This window comes from Canis lupus, chromosome 15 (genome assembly GCF_048164855.1).
Source record: "Canis lupus baileyi chromosome 15, mCanLup2.hap1, whole genome shotgun sequence".
NCBI classification, from domain to species: domain Eukaryota; kingdom Metazoa; phylum Chordata; class Mammalia; order Carnivora; family Canidae; genus Canis; species Canis lupus.
In genome coordinates, this window is record NC_132852.1 from 31,155,189 (window position 1) to 31,176,868 (window position 21,680).

At 37.5% G+C, this 21,680-nt stretch overlaps 1 long non-coding RNA gene across 5 annotated transcripts; it reads right to left on the minus strand.

The window, feature by feature from the left end:
- Nucleotides 1–228: 228 nt before the first annotated feature.
- On the minus strand, nt 229–21,053 carry LOC140605512 (uncharacterized). Of its 5 annotated transcripts, none has more exons than XR_012008168.1 (4): nt 20,803–21,053; nt 12,925–14,106; nt 10,477–10,586; nt 4,374–4,514 (listed from the first exon to the last, which is right to left on the minus strand). It is a non-coding gene; the product is annotated as an uncharacterized lncRNA (long non-coding RNA). The 5 variants fall into 5 exon arrangements; XR_012008167.1 differs by lacking the exon at nt 4,374–4,514 and adding an exon at nt 10,136–10,289; XR_012008164.1 differs by lacking the exons at nt 4,374–4,514; nt 12,925–14,106 and adding an exon at nt 229–385.
- Nucleotides 21,054–21,680: the final 627 nt, after the last annotated feature.

Genomic DNA, 21,680 nt, shown 5'->3' on the forward strand with positions numbered 1-21,680 from the left:
TCTGAAGGTGGGGGAGGGTCAAAACATGCATATTCAAAAATTTTTCATTTTTATTGCCTCTTCTCTAATTTATATCTCTCCGAAACCTATTATTATCATCATTTGCTTACAAAATGCAAATATACTCCATCTCTAACCACCCCCCACAAATATTTTGGGATAAACACAACCAAACTGCCAGAAGGCTTTATTCTCAAAGCACTCCTTGCATGGAAAATCTGGCTCCCTCCCAGCTCCATTTGTTAAGGGCTCCTTCAGTTTCTAAACTATAATCTGCCTTCACCGGAAGCAGGCACCTGACCAGCCTCATGGGTTCAACAACTGGAATAGCTTCTCCTCATTGTTACATCCTTGTCTCAGGTCATGGAATGCCTGTGGACATAAGCTGGAAGTCAAATAATAAAAATTCAGTAGTCCATTTGTTATTGTACAGATGCAGTATTGGCATTTTGCACATTAATATCTGATACTACTTCTTAATTTGTTCTAAATTGCCAGCTTATTTGCATCATGTCTCTGTGGTCTCCCACCTGTGCAGCAGTGTGGAGGAAAACCGGACAATTTATTTACCTACTAAAACTTGACTGAATATTAGAACCGGATCCGAGGACAGCTCTTTTCTTTTCTTTTTTTTTTTTTTTTGAAGATTTTATTTATTCATTTGAGAGAGAGAGTGAGAGTGTGATATGCGTGCATGAATGTGGGGCAGAGCAAAGGGGGAGAGAGAGAGAGAAGCAGACTCTGAGCTGAACTCCAGCCTGACTTGAGGATCAATTTCATGACCCAGAGATCACAAGCCGGAATCAAGAGTCTGACGTCCAGACCACTGAGCCACCCAGGTGCCCCAGCTCTTACTTCTAAATATTCTTAGACCTTGGACTTTGTTCTTAATACTTCTATTTAGAGTCCTGTTTGCTGTAAAGCTTTGAAATGCTCATCCTCATGGACAGGGCAAGTGGTTTGATGGTGCCCCCGCTGCTGGGTCTATACTCTCTCAGTGCACAGTCCACTCCACTATTTGTGGTAAGTCAGTTACTTGAGTAGCAAGAGGAGAGGACAAAGCTCTAAGTGTGGGACTTATCTTAGTCAGGAAAGAGGAAAAGGAAATAGGGATATCATAAGTTCAGAGACTGCAAAACAAGTGCATTTCAACCATCTTGACAACTAGGGGAAACCTCTGCTATTAAAAACAATTAAAACAACAAAAACTCAAAACTGTTATTAGTGCTCATAATCTAAGAACTCATAACTAGGAAGGAAAATCATGTCTGACTTCATCTTCTGCATTATAAAATAAACATCTTGAAGAATTGAGCTTTGCCTTATTCACCCTTAAATTAATAGAGTCTTGTGTGCAGAATCTGGCATAGAAACATCCTGATTCTAAGTTGAATTGAATTCAGATACAATAGCCTCTTCTTCTTTAGGTACATATGTACCTATAATATACAACCTAATTATTTATTATATTTGTCATTTATTATCTTCACTTCCCAATAAAGAAGATAAGCTCTGTGACAATGGGTATTTTTAATATGATATTTTGGTAAATGATGGATCTCAAATGTCTAGAACAGTGCCTGGCACCTAGTGGATATTCATAAATATTTGTTGGATAAATGTATGAATGGAAATCTCTGCTCCCTTTATAAGTCTGAGTCACCAGAGAAATCTTCCTGCAAAGTGGCTTCTAGTCTTTGAAATTTCACAGACCAAATGCATTGAAAGAAAAAAGAAAAAAGAAAGGAGTGTGAGAATTTAGTGCTGCATTTTGAAATGATTCAATGTGGACTTTTGAAAAATAACAAGAAATACCCTCATATAATATAAAAAAAAATTTTAAGTCCATTAAAGCATGGATTTATCATCTAGAATAATGATTGGCCTTCTCAGAAAGGACTGATGCTAACTTAAGTCATGGACTAGCATCCATCTGCTGGCAAACTTTTGATAGCTCTGAGCTTTGAGAACTATAGCTGTAAGCTCCACCGAGTTGACACAGCTTCTACAAAGATGGGCCAGGCCTAAAGACATGCTAAATTCCAGACTAGACAGTGTCAGTTACTAGTGGAGCAGAGCCTTACAGGGAATTTGAGAGATTGTCTGGTCCAGGAACCACAGGCAATCCTAAATCATGCAGTTTTGTTGGGAGGCTTCCAGTTGGTTTGGTCCCTCTTGAGTGCCCTGATGTTTTCAGCCTTAGAGGAAGCACTCAGCAGCCAGCTGGCCTTGTGGAAACTTCCCATCTCCATTCCATTTCCTTACAGAAGTCTGACAGGAGAACACAAATCCAAAAACAGCGCCTTCTCTTTTTCATTGTTGACTTCTTTTCAGCAAACATTTGTTTCTTAACTTATGTACATAATAATGGATATAATCCAGCAGTGATTTTTGAGTCAGTCAAATGAGAATGATTTGCATCTGCATCTATAAATTATCTATCTGTCGGTATGTCTGTCAATCTAATCTGCATGCTAACGTTTCAGGTTGCACCAGGGACCCTCTCCAACCATAAGGGTTCCTAGCCCCTATTCCCCTCTTCCTCCTCATAGCTGGGGTTTCTGGTTCTCTACCAGCAGAGATTAGTTCTCAACTCTCCAGTTGCCAAGACCGTCCTGCTCATGATAGCATCTGAACTTAAGCTTGTTCAGAAATTATGGCTCCTGCCTTGTTCTTGTTCTTGAGCTCATTTCCCTCCCTGCTGGCTTTATCCATTACCACATGCTTCAGAAATAGGTAACAAGCATCAGATCAGTTTGAAGAACTGAGTTTCTCTTCTGGCAACTTGGCCATTTTCCCAGTATTCTTCAAGTTCTCAATTTGTGGGTTCCTTTTGTGAATGTTCACACTGGGGACTGGTTGGTGGCTAATAAAGGCTGTAATAGGAAAGTCTCAGATTTTCTTCCAAGATGATGATGATGATGATGATGATATGATGATGATGATGATGATTTTGCATTTTTATCTATAAATGTGTTCAAATCATGTCTCAGCATAAGGCACTTTTTAGGGCTGACTTCCTTTTCTGGATTCTGCTCTGTAAGAGCAGGCAGTGACAGAACAGTGAGATGCTAGAGTAAAGAGGTTTTTTTAGCATGGGAAAGGAATGTTGTAAGTGGTAGGTTGTTAAACTTTCTAGAATAAGAATTTAAGTTTTAAAGAGTTTGTTTCTTGTGGGACCTGGGTGGCTCCATTAGGTAAATGTCTGACTCTTGGTTTTGGCTCAGGTCATAATGATCTCATGGGTTATGAGATCAAGCCCCATGTTGGGCTCCATGCTTAGCACAGAGTCTGATTGATATTCTCTCTCTCTCCCTCCCTCTTGTGTTTGTGCTCCCTCTCTTTCTCTCTCAAATAAATAAATCTGAAAAAAAATGGAAAAAGATAATCACTTACAAAGATTTTGCTTCTTGGGCCTGTAGATTTCTCTGTAGTGACTTCACAAAAGAAAAAAAAATGTGTTTATCATGTAATTCATCTTTTTATTTCCCCTTCTGAGTAAAAGCTGTTTTGAAGAAAGTTTTTGGTGAATGTTTTCAGAATATTTTTTTCCCTAATAAAGGATATAAAGAACAAAGAGGCCAGGTTCCTGGTAAGCATATGTGGAAAACTCTCAGCTTTGCCTGGAAGACTTCTATTGTCAGTACAGAACATAACCAAGTTCAATCTCTGTAGCATGGCTTGTTATAAAGAATTATTTCCTGTAGCTAGATCACCAAACATTTTCTTTATTAATGTAGGTGAGTATGAAGGAATGGAAATTGCTTCATTTGAAAGATATATGACAGTTATAATTCCAGCATGGACGCTGTTATTGTATGAATTTTTATTTCTATTTAAATCTTATTGTTTTTTTAATAAGTCTATGAAGTGGCTTGAAGTATATAAAGACAGTTGCTTTAAAATATATTTATAATAGTATTACTTTTCATCTGGCTCCACTGTTGATATCCAGATGGCAGATGTGAAGGAGAAAGATCACTTATTCATTGGATAACCTCAAAAATGGAGCAAAAAGAATTCAAGGCCACAGCATATTTGCCCGCCTGATCTTACATGAAATGTAAAATCATTCAAACATTCTTACGGATTAATGCAGCTTACTGCTGCCTGCTGTTTGAGATTTCTTTGAAGAAAGTGATAGAAAGTGGACTTTATCAGCATCTTATAATGAAGGCACACCTAGACTGTTAACTCCCTTTCTGCCTCTGCCTTCTTTTTTTTCCCTCTCACGCGGTATTCAAACACCATGTAAACCACCACTGAGTTCTAAAAACAAAACGTCTAAACATATTTTTTTGCTTTCCCACAATTATTTAATTGTCTTCCTAATTAATTCTACAGTCTGAAATAAATTATTGACTTACCAGACTCGCCTGTTTTCTGTGACAGCTTCAGCAGTAAACAGGCCATTAACAATTCATAATGAGCAGGACATGTTTGTTTTTTCTATGTGCTAATTTGGTACCCCATTAGAGACTTCCTCTGACTTTTCTCTTTCCTGTCGACGCATTCTGGAAAAGGGTGACATACTGCTATATGTTTGAATAAAGAGACATCTGAAAGTAAAAATAAACTCTGTTTTGCCAAACCCAACTACTTATGTGGAGATGATGCATGGGACTTTTGTCCTTTTCTTGCCCACTTATCTTTTTACCACATAGAGGAACGGCAGTGTTCCATATATGGCCCAAAAGTTCTTGACCTGGGCTATTCATCAATACTCCATGAGTGCTTCCAGACAAGGTTCAAACTGATCTTTTATGAAAGAAGGCTAACCTTCACCACAAAAATTAAATCAGAATACCCCTTGTAAAATATGCCTTGAAAGATGGGTAGGAATTTGCTAGAGGACATCCTTATGGGAGCAAGAATATGGGAAAAGAGAAATTAAAAAAAAAAAAAACCCTAATATAGGACACCTGGGTGACACAGTCAGTTAAGCATTCAACTCTTGGTTGTGACTCAGGTCATGATCTCAGGGTTGTAAGATTGAGTCTTGCATCAGTCTCTGTGCTCAGTGTGGAATCTGCTTGGGATTCTCTCTCCCTTTTCCTCTACACCTCCACACCCCATGCTCACATGTATGCACACACTGTATCACTCCCTGTCCCTTTCCCTATAATAAATAAATAAATCTTAAAGAAAAAGAAAAACCCTGATAGAATGGTGGGTTAATATGGAATCAAAATCCTAATGGATTTTGTTTAGTTTGGAGCATAAGGATAGGAGAGATTGGTAGATAAGATACCTTATTTTGTGAGGGAATCAAAACACCTTGTAGAAAATCGAGAGTAAATGACCACTGGTTGTCCCATGAGGTGTTGACCTGAGAGGTAGATCTGGGCAGTCAGAGGCTCCTTTTCCTCTCCCCATCCTTGGAATGTCCATTCTGCCTACTATTCCCATACTAGAAGCTGTTTCAATGATGTAGGCTTGAGAGGTGGTGTTGAGACCATCTGGACTGAATACATTATTGAACCCAGTTAAAAGCCTCTCAATAAATTCAAAGATTCCAGTGGATGGATATGGAGATCTCTTCATCTTGTGGATGCCCAAGACAAGCCTTGTATGTAAGTTCCTTCCGTGATTAAAACTGTCACCTACCAACCTAGAGGGATCCACCTCTTTTCTCTCTCTCTCGCTCTCTCTCTTTGCCCTGCATGTAGGGGGTCAGTGTCAGCTTTCATCCTGGAAATTCCTGAGGTCTATAATAAGTTCTTGTTAAATTTGGAACTGAGCCATGGCAGATAGGGAACCACTCTTGGATAAATGCAGGAGACTAATCATCAGAAAAAGCTCTTGTCTCATATCAGTCTGGGAGTTATCATGCAGGTTGGCTTCAAAGAGGAAAAGGCAAGGCAAAAATGAAGAAAAACAGGATGATGTTGTCTAGACTTTAATGTGAGGAACTTCAGGGGAATCAAGGGTAGAAACAAAGCACATTGACTAGAGAGTGTGTTTTGGTCCAAACGTGGGGAGCCCAGTGGTGCCCAGCCTAAATCACTGACCCACAGAAGTCTGATATAAGTAACTGCTTATCATTTTAAACCTCTAAGTTTTGGAGAGGTTTATACAATAGATAACTCATACTTTTCCACAGGAGCATAAGTATGAGATGGACGAGTACAGCACTAAAGAGAAAAATGTAAAGATAAGTATTTTTTCATTGTGAGACTAATGATCTTGAACTAATTAAAAATAAACACTGGAAGCTCAGGGTTAGTTCCAGGTTTATACCTCATTCCCCAGCTTTATTCTCCTCTCAACACTATGATCCTGCCACCTACCCTATTTAGAATTAACTTAACTAGAAAAGCTTCAGCAAATAACCAGAATGCATATGATGATGTGTCAGAGAAGAAAGAATGGAGAAACTGGGGAACAGCACAAAATCATGGAAAAAGCAATGGTGTTAGATTAATATATTCTCATATTTAGATCCCATTTCTGGCCTTATGAGATGTGCAATTAAAGTAAAAGTAAAAAAATACTTCTGTTCTTGTGTATTATATATTAATATGTTATATATTATGTAATATGTAATTACATATATAATGTATATATGTAAATTTTTTTGAAGAATAAAAAATATAGGAAGAACAATTGGAATAGAATAGTAGGAATTCCGTTAAGTGAAGGGTGCCTTTGCTCCATGGCCACACTACATTGTCTGCTCTGAACACCTCTCGTCTTAACCTTGATCATAGATCATGTCTTCTTTACAAATACCTTTATGAGGAAGAGCTCAGTGTCTTTTATCTCTCTATCCCCAAGATTGAGCATAGAACCCAGTAAAATAATGTCTACTAAGTGAATAAATGAATTAATGAAACAAATATTAATTATAAGCAGTAAAATAGATGTTAGCCATTGATATGATGCCTTCCGGGTTTCCATTACTATTTTGAAAATAAACTTGGAGGGGTGGAGTGGGGGTAGTCTGGGTGGCTCAGTCGGTTGAGCAACCAACTCTTGGTTTCAGCTCATGCCATAACTTCAGAGTTGTGGAATTGAGCTTCCAGTGGCGCTTCCCGCTCAGCATAGTCAGTTTGGGATTCTTTCTACTTCCTGCTATGCTTCTTCCCTTACTCACACATGCTCTCTCTCTCTCTCTCTCTCTCATAAATAAATAAATAAATAAATAAATAAATAAATAAATAAATAAATAATAAATAAATAAAATCTTTTAAAAAGCCTGAAAAAGACTTTCTTACTTAGAATTCAACAGTATTAGTTATCACATGTATTAGTCATGACATTTCTTGTCTGTTACACAGGTTTACACAAGAAATGTTGATAATATGGAGAACCCAGAGGCAAAACTGAGGAGGCAAGGAAAGACTGAGTCTGTTCCTACCCATGTCTTATGCCCACACTGAGGTAAGAATCTCAGTGAAAGACTTAGCTGTGGCAAGAGAATGATAAAGTATTTAACGCCACAGGGTATCTCAGTATAGATCCATTGGAAATATGAGCTCTGAGAAGATGAAAAGTTTTAATTGTAAGGGCTCATGTTATTAGCGCAGTCAAGTGGAGGAGCAGTAAGGGGCTGCTTAAAATAAGTGGGATATCATGTAAATTGATCTGAAAATTACTGGTAGTTACACTATCTCCAATGAAATGATTCATGCTAATTCAAGGAAATGTTTCTTTCCTTTGTTATCGCCTTACTGCTTTGAGTGGCAGGAAGGTTGTGGAAGCTAAAGAAGCAGGCTTTGCTCATCATCTATCCCTAGGAAGGGCAAGCCTGCTACACAGCTCTTGCAAAGCTTTACTTCACCATAGGGAAATGAATTCTGCAGAGCTAGGGCCAGGTCTTCTGTATTCACCCTCCTCTGGTTGGCATCTAGCGTGGCATATATGTCAGCAATGTCGCACTCATGTCCCAGAGATAAATGCATGGCTTTACATCCATTTATTTTCTTAAATGAAGTCAGTAGCTAGTTGGAAGGCTGTATTTATTGGCTGATAAATCTTAATGATCCTGCTTTTGTTTTAATGAGTTCTGGTGTGAGCGTGTGCTTGTTTGTGTGTATAAGTATGTGTATGCATGTATAGTGATAATGCAATCAAGAATATATTCTTTATTTCTCTTGCAGTAGTTATTATTTACTCAGTATATTCCATTCCTTCTGAAACTGGCTCGGTATAGGCTATTGCAGAACCCAATGAACAACTGTCATTTCTTTTCAAAAAACCTGCCATAGATTCATCACAAAAGACTGAATGGCAATGTTTTCCCTCACTTCATTACTCATCTTGAACAAATCACCTCTCTCGGGACCTTAGTTTTGCCACCCAGATATGAGGAATCACATTTACAGATGCTTGGGATTGGACAGAGGTCTGCAAATAGAAAGCATCTGTATAAAAACATCAAGCAGAGTTTGCAAACTTATTTTTATTCTTATTGCTGTATTTGATTTATTCTAGGAATTTTGATCATCTTACTCAAACCATTTCTAAAACTTTCAGTAATTTGCATCGTGGTTGGGCCAGGAGATCACAAAATTGAATATTCATACAAGTGCAAATCATTTCATTTCTGCTTCTCTATAGACTTGGAGCAAATGAACTTTAGTTTAAAATTTCATCAGCACAGATACTATGTAGATGCCCTTGCTCATTTGCAGAAAAGCCACCTACTACACTGCATTCCAATTTATAGTCTGAAGCATTTTTAACACCTATTATAAACTATTTCCTAATGTTCTCCTAAAGAACCCTTTATATGACTTATGGTAATTTGCCTAGAAGATCATATAGTTAATGTGCATTTATTAAGTTCCTGTTCAGTCCCCAGTACTGGGTTTGGTGATTGAGACACTAGTTAAAGAAACAGAAGAGAATCTCTGCTGACCAAGAACTGAAAATTCATGTGGGTTAGTGTGGGTTAGTTTTGCTATCCCAATCAGACTGCATCTTATTGTACTTACACCAATTGATCTCTTGTAGGAAAAGAATAATATACAGAGAGGTAGTTGGAGAAAACCTGTTGAAAGTGATAGGCTAAGTGGGTAAGGGATAACAGAGAGAAATACCCAGAGGAATCATGCAGGTACTACATAAGATTGAGCAGGCTGTTTGTGCCTAACTTTGGGGAGTATCATTCACTGAGATTACAAAGAAAATAGCCCTCCCTAGAGTTGTGCAGTGTACAACCTGCCCAATGATACACAGTGGCTCTGATAAAGAGCATAACTCAGTGAGAGTGGAAGGCAGTTAAGGCAGTGGTAAAGAGTCTGAGCTGTGGGTTCATATGAACCCATCTGTATATCACTTAAAAATTATGGGACCTTGTGAAATTTAATAATCTTCTCTAAATCTGTTTTTTTTTTAATCAGATTTATAAAATAGTTCATCCCTCATAATTGATGTGAGATTTGAAGAAGATAAGGGCAATACACTACTGGTCATAGTAGTAAAGTTTAGTTTTTAGTTTTACTTTTTGTTGTAATGAAGAGCTTGGGAGAGCCTTTATTGACTCTCTTAGTCATTTGCAGTTCAAGTTGTTCAGAAGGCTTTGAATGAGAGGCGTGTGTGCATTATGTGTGTGTGTGCATCTGTGTTAAGGATTAGAATGGGAGAGTGGGAATATGAAGATATAGACAGAGAATTTTGTGGATTTGTTATGGGCATCATTGACCCTTATTCCAGCTTCCTGTTGGCTTTAAAGCAACTAAACATGTTAAGGAATTCACCTTATTAGTTTATAAATGCTTTTAATAAAAATGTACAGGCATACCATAAAGATTTGAAAAATAGGATTATGGTATTTTCTGTCTTCTTTTTCCTCTTATCACATTATTTCATTTCCTCTTGGCCTATTTCCCATGCATTGTTTTTTTCTTTTTTTGCAGTGCTTTAACCATGGTGTATATACTAAGTTGTCTTTTCCTTTCTCACTAATGACATAAATATTTTTCATGTTGCTAAGTTTTTTTCATTACCACTCATTTTAATCTCTAGATAGCACTGTTCGACCAAATATAGACATTTTACAAAATTATCATTTTACTATCGGAGAGTCTCATGGTTTTCAGGGGTTTTTGTTATTATAAGCCCCAAGGTCATCTTACATTTTGTTTTCTCCTCTAAGGGAATTAACAGAACGGAATTACTGGTTAAAGGATTTGAATATGTATATGGTTAAATATATTATGTGGTGGCGTATTTCTTTGGAAGACAGATATTTACCTTTTACCAGTATATCCTTCTAAATTTTCATTTTTCAGTCTCCAGGTTCTATCACCAGTCATCCTTCCAAAAGATAGAGAACATCGCCACTGGTGGAAAAGTTGACAGATCCTGTGACCAGCATCGTTGCTATAATCCCTATCACCAACATGATTCCAATAGAGGTCTGAATCATTCTACTTCTTAAATAGAGGCAAAGCCTAAGTTATAGGTAAAGCCAAATGTATACTGAACTTAATTTCCCTTGTTGCCAGATGTAGAGAGTAAAAAATTTACCTCCTGGATGAGACTGAGAGTGGCTCAGTAGCTCAGCATGGACTTGGTGTCAGGAAAGGGGTGGGAATTACAAGCAGCTCACCTATTTCTAGAAGAGTGCAGAAGAGGCCCTGAAAATGAACCAAAGGGATGCATGAAAAATGACTTAAATATTGAATAGTTACCACCTGTCACTCTGGTCTGAGTGGGTGAAATAAATTCATAAATAAAAATTAAATGAAAGAAAAGAGCTAAAAATAAAATCATATGAAATGAATGAAGCTGAAACTTTGAATACAAATACAATTATATGTCTTTGGGTAAAATCCATAACCAGTTTTCGGCAATACCCACCTGACTTGCTCATTGAATTGCAAAATGAAAGAATATAAATCAGAGTTGACGATGAAGTCTTATTTCCCTCTTTAGAGATTTTAACTGAATAATAAATCATACAGATCCAGCATCATGGACCTCTTAGGATTCAGTTCGGCTCTCTTTGTTGTTGCCTAAAAACAATAATTCCTACTATGTGATACATGTAGAGAGCAAAGCTCCTGTCTTTTTGCTGGCATCTCCCATCCTCATTAAGCAGCTCAGTAAGGGTAGAGATTTGCTACTCTGGCCAGCAAGAACAGAATTGGCTACTCATCTGAGAAATATCCAGGTTTTAGTTCTCTCTGCCAGTCACTATCAAGTTATTTTTTTAAATTGAATTTTCTTCAATATTACATATAATACATAAGCATTGGCCTCTTAAAAATTCAAGCACTCTGATATATATAGAACAATAAATTATAATTTTAAGTCATCTCCCCCCCCGTCACCCCAATTGTCCCAGAATTAACTTCACTAATATAATTAACCATATAAACAGCCAATGTCACTCTCTGCATACTTTTCCTATACATTTACATTCTTTTTATAAGTATATATGTTATATACAATTACATATATAGTTTGGGTTTTTTTAAATAAATAATGTATTATATACATATACACATTGTTTTATAATTTCTTTTAATATGCTTTAGAGTATTTCTGTCATATATAATATGTCTAATATATAATACATATATTTATAATAGGGCATATATATATATATATGGCTACCTCATTCTATTTAAATGTATTCAACTTACAGCAATAGAGTAAATATAATAATTTACTTCATACTTTATTATTATTGATGGATGCTTAAATGGTTTCCAGATCTTAACTTTGAGATGCAGTGCTGCAGTAAAGGTGTGTGTGTGTGTGTGTGTGTGTAAATGCATCAGGATAGTCTTCAAGAAGTAAAATAGCTGTGTTGGTTAAGACTTAGAGATTTAAAAAAATAAAAAAAAAGACGTAGAGATTTAAAATTTTGATAAACCTTGACAAACTTTTTCACAGTATAGAAGAACACCATTTTCCCCACATACTTGCCAATACTGGATATTATATTTGCTAAATTATAGCTGAAAAATGGTGTCTCTTATCATTTATGCTATATCCCTAATTACTAGTGAGATTGAATATCTTTTCTGAGTGCTTCTTGCCCCAAATCTGTTTCTTTTACAAAGAAGTTTCTATGCATATCCTTCTTGGGATTTTTTGTTTTTTTTTGTTTTTGTTTTTGTTTTTGTTTTGTTTTGATCTTGGTTGTTTTTTAATTTATATGAGTGTTTGTGTGTTTGTGTGTGTATAGTTTTGTTTTTCCTTGGCTATGAGTTTTTACCTAAAATTGTTGTTGACTGTGATATCCTAGGACGAAGGTGGTAGGAATGGGATTGAGGAGAAAAACATAATTTATATTGTTCTCTTATTACCAGTGTTGGTTTATAGAGATAGCCTACCTTATACTTTAGACAAATAGATAGCTTTTTGTAAGATTGGAGAAATGTTATCAAATACAGGTTTGGAGGATGAAATTAACATGTATGCAAAATGGCTGACATCTGGCATGTTCTCCACTTACTTCTGTGTTTCAGTTTTTATTTTCATCCAGCATCTAAATCAAGTTTTTAACTAAGTCCACTGGATATTTTTTATGCTAGACAATTGATAGGTATACGTTTTAAAGTTTAGTTTGTAGTGTCATTACTTATCACATTTCTTTTGCATAAAGGACAGATCTCTATTCTTCATCAAGAATAGATAAGTATCAATAGTAAAACCTACAATTTCCTAAATTTAAGCAACTGTTATAACCTATGTCCAGTTTCAGAATAAATCTTACTGATTCAATTTCTGGTAATATCCAGATGTTTGAAGTAAAATCAAGTGTTCTCCTCACCTGTGCTTTTCTTTCACTTTGTTTCCCCTGAATGTGAAATGTATTATTTCACAATGCAAATGCTTATATTACTCAAATTTCTCTTTCGTCATGGTTCTTTAGGTCACTTTGCTGCTACCTAGAGAATGCTACTTCCTTATGATCATAAATTAACACAGACAAAGTTGAAGATGGCCCTTAATAAATCCTACCTCTTGGTGGCCATGTCTTTGTATAATCCAGTCTCCTCTTGTGGTGGGGGCAGATCCCAGGACTTGTTTCCAATAATAGAATACAGCAGAGGTAATGGGATGTCACTTCTGTGATTATGTTCCATAACATTGTAACTTCCATCTTGTTAGCAGACTCTCTTTTGACTCCTTCCTTGCTGACTTTGATGAAGTAAGCTATATTGTATGGAGGAGCCTATACTGCAGGGGATTGAGGGCAGCCTCTGGCTCACAGCTGCCAAGGAATTGAGCCCCACAGTCCAATAACCTGCAAGGAACTATAAATTCCTCCCAAAACCCATGTGACCTAGGAACCAGATACTTCCTCATCAGAACCCCAGATGCAGTCCTAGCCATGATTGACCCCTTCACTGCATATGACCCAGTTGAGCTGTTTGTGGATTCCTAACCCATAGAACTTGTGAGGTAAGAAATATGTCTTATCTTAAGCTCTTAAGTTTGTGGTAACTTGTCATGTAGCAATAGAAACCATAAGAATTTTGACAAAAAAAAAAAAAAAAAAGATAACACCATTGCTTCTCTAACTGAATCATTGTAGGGAAACAAAAATCTGCAACTCAGATGCCCAAATGTGTTTGGATTACTTTGTCTGAGAAGTCTGGTGTGGGCTTTACAAGAAAAGGCCCCTGAAGATTTGGGTGGGGGGAGAGCTGAGGAGAAAACCAACACAATAAGCAAATTGTGAGATTTTTGGACTTCAAGACATGGTGTATGGATTCTCCATCTCTCCCTTTCACCTGGAGGGTATAATCAATTTTGGCGGAACCTTCTTTGTGTCCCCAGTGTTGCACTACTTTCACTTCAATGTCTGTTTTAAAGTTTTTCTAAGGATCTTGAGCTCTGACTCTTCATTTTTATTTGATCCCCTTGTAGTCCTCTTGACTCTTACACGACCAAGAATCAAGGATTCTTGATATAAGTCCCTTTAACCCTCTTCTCTTCGTCAAAGTCTTTCACTATCTTCATTTAATCTCTCTTGTTTTTCTTCCGTCTTCTCTCTTTAAAGATTCTACATCTTTCCTTCATGCATCTGATTTCATTCCCTGCAGCTTGCTATCCTGCTGGTCTTAATGCACCATTCTTTGATACTGAGCAGATCTTCTTCAAAGATCTTCCCTTCCCACCAACAAATATCACTTCCTCCTATTGTTCAAAGAACAAAGAAACAAGTCTCCTTCAAACAACAAAACAAATGAGAAAGCAAACAATGCAAGACCAAGATGCTATTCTTTAATTTGTTACCCATTTGAACTGTCCAGAGAAAAATCTAGGGTCAAACTACCAGAGTTATTCACCAGGGATCCAGAATTTGGAAGGCACAAAAATTGATGACTAGATTTCAAAATAAAATACACATATAAAGTATTCCTTCTCTGGCAAAATTCCCCCACTACTTCTCTTGCCATTTCTAACTCCCATCTGACTGTAGGCTTAGACCTTTGCCAGTGGACTTGGGTAGAATAAGGACCCAGTCATAGACAGGTGGCCTCCTAGCTTGGTATCTTTCCTTCACTAATATCCAGTATGAGAGCAAGTCTTGGCTTTTTGCTTTTTGTTTGTTTGCTTTTCCTTTTCTCCCTGCATATCTTGAAGGAGATACTCAGTATGCAGAGTTTGGGGCTATTATTCGGCTAGTCTTTTATTTCACTAAAGAGCAGTGGCTTTTTCACTCATCACTGATCTTTAATCCCTTGCAATCCTGCACCTGTGGTTCTGATGAAGCTGCCTTCCAAAAGGTAGGTCATTTATGGTCCTGCATTCACTAAATTGAGTTACTTTTTCCTTAAGTCTTATATTTCTGACTTCTCCATAATATTTTAAAAAGTTGATCATCCCTTGCTTGAAAATCACCTGCTTTCTCTTAGATAACATTGAATTTCTGTGGTTCTCATTTCTATCCCTGGTATCTATTCTTTTCTTGGTTTCTGTCCCTAACTTATTCTCTGCAAGATCTCCCTTGATGATATCATTCAATTTTTATAGCTTTAACTGTGATACTCAAATAGTATCTCAGCTTTAACTCCTCTCCTAAACTTGACATCATCATTTTCAAATGTCCAATGGAAATCCCTGTGAGAAATTCTTCCTCAACAATATCCACAAACAAACAAGCTCAACAATATCCAGAAACAAACTCCATTCCTTCTGCCATATCTTCTTTGTCCAGTGATTCTGTTTCCCCTTAGACTATCTAGTTTTTCCCTCTGTCTCCATACTCCCAGATGATTCCAAATACTTTAGGTTTCCCTTAAACACTGTCAGCTCTCTCTCTTCTTTCAATTCCTACTTCTGTCATAACTTTCCCTAAGTGCTCCTTATCCTGGGCTATATTATCAATTAAAGCCTTTCTATGGGGAGCCCAATGCAGGACTCGATCCCAGGACCCCAGGATCATGACCAAAGCCAAAGACAGATGCTCAACCACTGAGCCACCCAGGTGCCCCTGGTGTACTTATTTTAAGAACTTTAGTCTTAAGTCTTGTTTGTGTTGGAAAGAAACATATATTTGAGCTCCTGAAAATTTTGAAATTGGAGAGAATTTCTTTTTTTTTCTTTTTAAAAAGATTTTATAAGAGAGAGAGAGAGAGAAGGCATGTGCATGAGGAAGAGGTAGGGACAGAAGGAGAGGGACAAGAGGATTGCTTGCTGAGTGTGGAGCCTCAGAGGAGAAAACCCTGAGATCATGACCTGAGCTGAATCAGAAATTTAGCCAATGAGACACCGAGGTGCCCTTGAATTGGAGAGAATTTCTATTGATTCACATAAAGAATAGGGACCATTTTCCTCAGGAATCATATGACTATTACCTCCTGGATGTCATCCTGCAGGATGGCATGTTCAAGTTTCTCACTCTTTTGCTGAGTCACTTCCAGAATTAGGTCATTTGTCTCCCTACCAGTCATCTGCATAAAACAGTAACTTGCATAGCTCAGATAACTGGAAAGTTAGCTATAGCTCTTGCCTTATTTAGGTCTCCTTGAGGTTCTCCAAGGCCCCATGTTACCTTTTGAATTTACCTCTGAAATGAATAACCCTACCACCAAGTAATATATAGTCATATGTAGATCATTGTGAAAGATGTGAATTCAAAGTTGTGCAATTAAAATATGAATCAAGTCTGACTTTCATGAACATAATATGAAATTATGCAGATGCCCTGAATTGAAAAATTTTTTCAAGAATCACAGAATTCCAGAGTTGGCAGGCTGAATGAGCTGTGTTGACATTGTGACTGCCACATGGCAGTGCCACTTTAGCTGGTAAACAGAGATATCTGCCATCATTTGACAGGATTAGTTTTACAAATGCATATTTCAAGCTAACTGAAGTTTTTAGGATTCCATCTCTCAAATAAAATGCAACCATTTTGCATGCAGATGATAAAAAAAATTGCTACATGAGAAGTTCTGCATAATCGGTAATCTGTAATAAGCAAGAAGTTTATATGAATAGATAAGAAGAAACAGCAGAAGAAAAGTCAGGATCTAGGAGTAAATGGTGGTGGGAGGAAGGAGAGAACTGGGAATGAGGCATTTGGAGCAGAATGAACACGGATAGATTATGGAAAGCTTGGCATTGATGAGGGCAGTTGGAGGGACATGGAAGCATGAGGTGAGGTGGAAGCTCTAGGGGCCCCAAGAGGGACTAAGACTCAGAGCAATACTGGCCCTCAAACCATTCCCGTTTGGTTCACTTGGTTCCCAAGGGAAGGAAGCCATGGAGACCAAAAAGGGCAGGAACAGAGACTCTGCTCTGAGGTTCAGTTCAGCTACTGCCCTCTCTCCACCCATCAGACCAGGATATTCATCTGGTTCCTGTCCATACTTGAGTCTTCCTCTTGTATTAACTGAGACTCTTCTTAGCTCTGGTCTTGGCTTCTATCCTTCCTTTGTTATTCCCTGGATCTCTTTCATTTCTTCTTGGATAGACTTGTGGGTTTATTCATTCTACAGAGTAACTGTAGCTACTGCTTCATGAGTACTTTATACCAGGCCCCAGGCCATGCCTCATGGACCTTATCCAATAATACAAAAATCCTATCTCCTCCCTGAAAAGAGTACTGTCCTTATATGTTTTACTTTTTATAGAGCATGAAACATGTATACCTAGCTTTGCTATGTGAACATATTATGGGGAGAAGTTGCACCTATTAATTAAGAGCTCTTAATTAGACAGTGCCTTCAATTCTGCTCTGCATTTGTTCTAAATACTTGTTTGATGTGTAGATTGCTATTTGTTGTGTTTTGTAAGCCAAGTTCTTGCATGGAAATTTAATGTTTAATATAACAATATACTGAGATTTTTATGCAAATATAGCTTCTCAGCACTTTATGTAACTCCTTTTACCCATTAATTTATATAATCTTTGAGCAACTGTGATATGGCAAGTGTTATTGGTGCACTTGTCCCAAGTTTCTGAATGGCTAAAGAGTTTCATACATTTTATTAATGCAATAATAGATTTTTATAGTAACTGAAATATGTAATTATAAGTGCGTACTATCAATATTACCAGCTTGATACTTAGGCTTAGATTTGCATTGATTGAAACACTGCAGCTTCAAAATTAATTATGAAGGGAGTTATTGTTCATTTAAGTTTTCCCAGATGAGGGCAAGAATTGGAATAAAATAAAGTATGCCTGAGTAGTGAGTGATAATATAGAATATGATAAATGCTTTAGAGGTGTGGTGGGGACAAGATTTATTACCAGGACAGGGATCCCTTGAAGAATTCTTGTCTGGGGTAGAAATAAAAACAAACACCAGAAAATCTGCAAGGTAAAGTATGAGTAAAGATAGAATGTGGTGGACAAAGAGAGTAAGAGTCACATGGCCTGGGAACTAGTTTTGTTTTGTTTTGATTTGATTGGAGAACTGAATGAGTGGCCTGCTCCAGCTCTTGGGAATGGGAGACTGAGGTTGTTCAGGATAGAGGCTTTGGAGAATTGTGGGTTGTTAATTGGTCTCTTTCCTGTTCTTCACAAGTCACAAATAAAAAGAAAGAAAGAAAGAAAGAAAGAAAGAAAGAAAGAAAGAAAAGAAAGAAAAAGAAATGGAATTTATTTTTAATTACTTTTAGTTGCTGCCTTTTTTTTTTTTTTTTTTTTAATACTCTGTAGAGATTGAATAATGTGGAGTCCTGGGAAATGTTCAAGTTACATACACAGAGTCATGGAGGGGTATTTATTGAAGGCACCAAGATCATATTAAAGTGGAGAAGGGACAGAAATTCTGGAGTGAGAGGAAACATTTAAAAGAAGGAACTGCTGAACTGAATCCTGAAGAATGAGCAGGATATTGCCTCTGTGGTTTCTCTGGCCTCCTTCTACCTGAAAGACCATGTAATACAGATTTAAGAACAAGGCCTCAGGCCCTGGCAGCTTTGGTTCTCATCCTGGCTTTACTACCAGCTAGTCATGTGGCCTTTGGTAATTTGTTTAATTTCTCTGGGTTTAATTTCCTTCTCTGCAAAATAGGAGTAAATGGAATTACCTATATTATAGTGTTGTGTCATATAAAAATGAATGTATTAACAGGTGCCTGGCACATGAAGTGTAATATAAATGTCAGTTATCATTATTACAACATATGGCAAAACAAGAGAACATAATATATGCAAGGAAATGATTGGAAGTTTCATGTGGAATTTGGAGTGTCAGTAGGAGATGATAAAGAACGACACACTGTGAAATGCCCGGTATTCAGGCTAAGAAGATTGGATTTTATCCTAAATGCAGAGGGAACCATTGAGGGGTTTGACCAGAATGGAGGAAAGGAGGCATATTGAATTACACCTGGCAGAAACAAAAGACATGTTGAAGGTGTACCTCCCAGTGACTCCGAATGTGACCTTATTTAGAAATATGGTCAGAACAGTTATAATTCTTTATGTTTTTGGGTTTTTTTTTTACATATTATTTATTTATTTATTCATGAGAGACACAGAGAGCGAGGCAGAGACACAGGCAGAGGGAGAAGCAGGCTCTATGCAGGGAGCCAGACATGGGACTCGATCTCAGGTCTCCAGGATCATGTCCTGGGCTGTAGGTGACGCCAAACCACTGAGCCACCTGGCTGCCCTATAATTCTTTATGTTGAGGTCATACTGGAGGTCAGTCTTTACTCCCATATGACTAAGTGTCTTTACCAGAAGACAGTCATGTAGAGACAACTCCAGGTGAACATGGAGGCAGAGATTAGAGTGACGTGTCTACAAGCCAGTGAATGCCACAGATTGTTGGCAGTCATCAGAAGCTGGCATAGAGGTAGGGAACAGCCCCTCTCGGACCTCAGAAGTAACCAACCCTGCTGACATCTTGATTTCAGACTTCTAGTCCCCAGAAAAGTGAAAGAATACATTTCTGTTGTTTTTTGAGCTATTTTAAGCCAGTTTGTGGTACTACATTATGGCAGTCCTAGGAAACTAATTTAGGTATAAGGGGAATCCTGCTTTAGCTTTAAAAAAAAAATTACCAAATGAAGTAATTAGAGAATAATCTTTATGTATCTGGAAATTTTCCAGAGAAAGAATTTTAAATTTATAAATAAAGAGAAAGTATAGTACAAAAAAGCAAGCAAGCAAGCTCTGGTTTTCATGTGGGAAATGGAGTCAAGGGAAATAAGATTGAAAATAGGGAGGCCAGTTAGGAGCAAATGAGAGCTCATTTATTGCCCTGCTCCTACCCTTGCTTCTAGGGGTTTCTCACAATGGACCTCAGTTCTAGCTTCCAGATTCTCAGGGAATTCATCAGTATGAATCAGTATGGCTCTCCTTGGGCAGCTTCTCCACTGCCTTTCCTAGTTCGCAGAGGTCATGCTGCCATGTTTGGCCACAAAATGCTGCTGGATTTAACTCTCTGGAAGCCAGTACTTCCTTAGTATATGAAAATTATAACAAACTTGAACCTCATGACTAGGAAACATACTTAAAAAAACAAAAGGAACTCTGATGTTTTAGGATCTATTAGACTAGAAGAAGCAAATAGCTCAAGCTGGCCTATGTAAATAATTGAAGTGAATTTTAAAAATTAAGGTAGAAGAAAGAATTGCTTTTCTGCAAGGCTGTTTTCCAGGAACTGCAGAGACAAGCACTAATAATAGTCTGGCCTTGTTCCACCTAACATTTTCCTTAGTGCTGTATACCTACGTCCCACCTGTGTGACCAGGTGAACAATCACTGGGTAAATATGTGTAAGAACTGACTTATGCATATTTCCAATGAAGGTGGTATCAATGGGCAAGAAAAAAATGTGAAAGGAAGCTAATTCTGCTAGGGAACCAGGCTACTGGGGCCTGCAGTCACTAATCTCCAGCTGGGAATCGAGTTGCATATTTGATTAAAAGAGGCAGGCAACTAGTATTTAGAGTAATCAAGATCTGGGCTCTTTGGTTGCCTTTTTTTGTAGACAATCAATATGATTCCCCAGCAAGAAAGCAAACAAAATTGTGCCCCAAACTACAACTTAAATCAGAACTATCCAAACTGCTTTGTGGAACAATGGAGTCCTTTGTGAAGGTAATGGCTTTGGGATGTGGTATGTGGGTTTTCTTGTAAATTTCACTGGGTGGTACAGTATTAACTTTCGAGGGTAGCATTCTCAATGAAATAACACAATTTCCTAAAAGCTAATTGATCATAGAGAGTGTCTGTCAGTATGTCCCAGGATACCAATATTTGATTGAGTATAGCTTGGGATATATGGTATTGAAGCCTAGTCATAGAAGGTATTTCTAGTTCATTCCTCTGTCTCTTGAATGAGTATATTTTTACAATTTTAGAATTATGGAGAGGTTCAGTTATCTAAATTGTCTTTAGAGGAGAAAATTCCTTACCAACCTTTTTATTATCTTGGCTTCTTTACTGTTAAAATGTCTTATGTCTCATGGACTCCTTCATGCAAAAGCAGTTGCTTCCCTATCCCATGTAGTTAACAAGCCATATGGCCGTCTACATTAGAATATCTTTTTCAAATCCAGGGCTCCCCCACTCCATGGGGCCTGGACTTCCTAACATTCATTTATATTTGTCTTAAGGGATCCTTTCTAGAAGGCTCAGTTAAAATGGAGGCAAAACTCGCAAAGAACAGCCATAAGTTCCAGGGATTAGATTTGTCAGAGACACTTAGAATTTAGATGGTTGAGAAGGAATTCTAAGAAAAATGACATAAAGATACGGAACATGGCACACTTCCCAGGAGAGCAGAGTTAGTGAAGTTCTGAAGCATGTTTCTAACATTTCCAGAAGGCTTCGTTCAGGCAGTGGGTCTTTGTGGGAGGTTGAGTGGGGTCTTCCAAAATGTAAACGTGATAGCAGATGGAGAAGAGAATGAAGGGAGCCCTTCATAAATAATTTTCTCTGTGACCAATCCTGCCCCTAACAAAATCTATCAAGATTTTTTGAATCCCTGAGGATTACAAGAATCTAAAATAGGACCATTGCTACACTGAATCCACTCACCAGCCACTCTTGGGTGGGGAAAAGGTGACTGAACAAAAGATTTCATTGTGGATTGTATCTTTCTTGATCCCTCGCCAATTTTGCAGCTTCATATAATTTACACACATGACTTCACGAAGCTTGAGATTTAACATCTTTCCATACTACAGTGTTTCTGTCTTTCTCCTTCACATTTCCCTTTGTATTTTCAGCTCCAACAGATGCAGATTTGCCAAAATGAATGTTAATTGCCTATTTACTGTCTCCCTGCCTGTTCA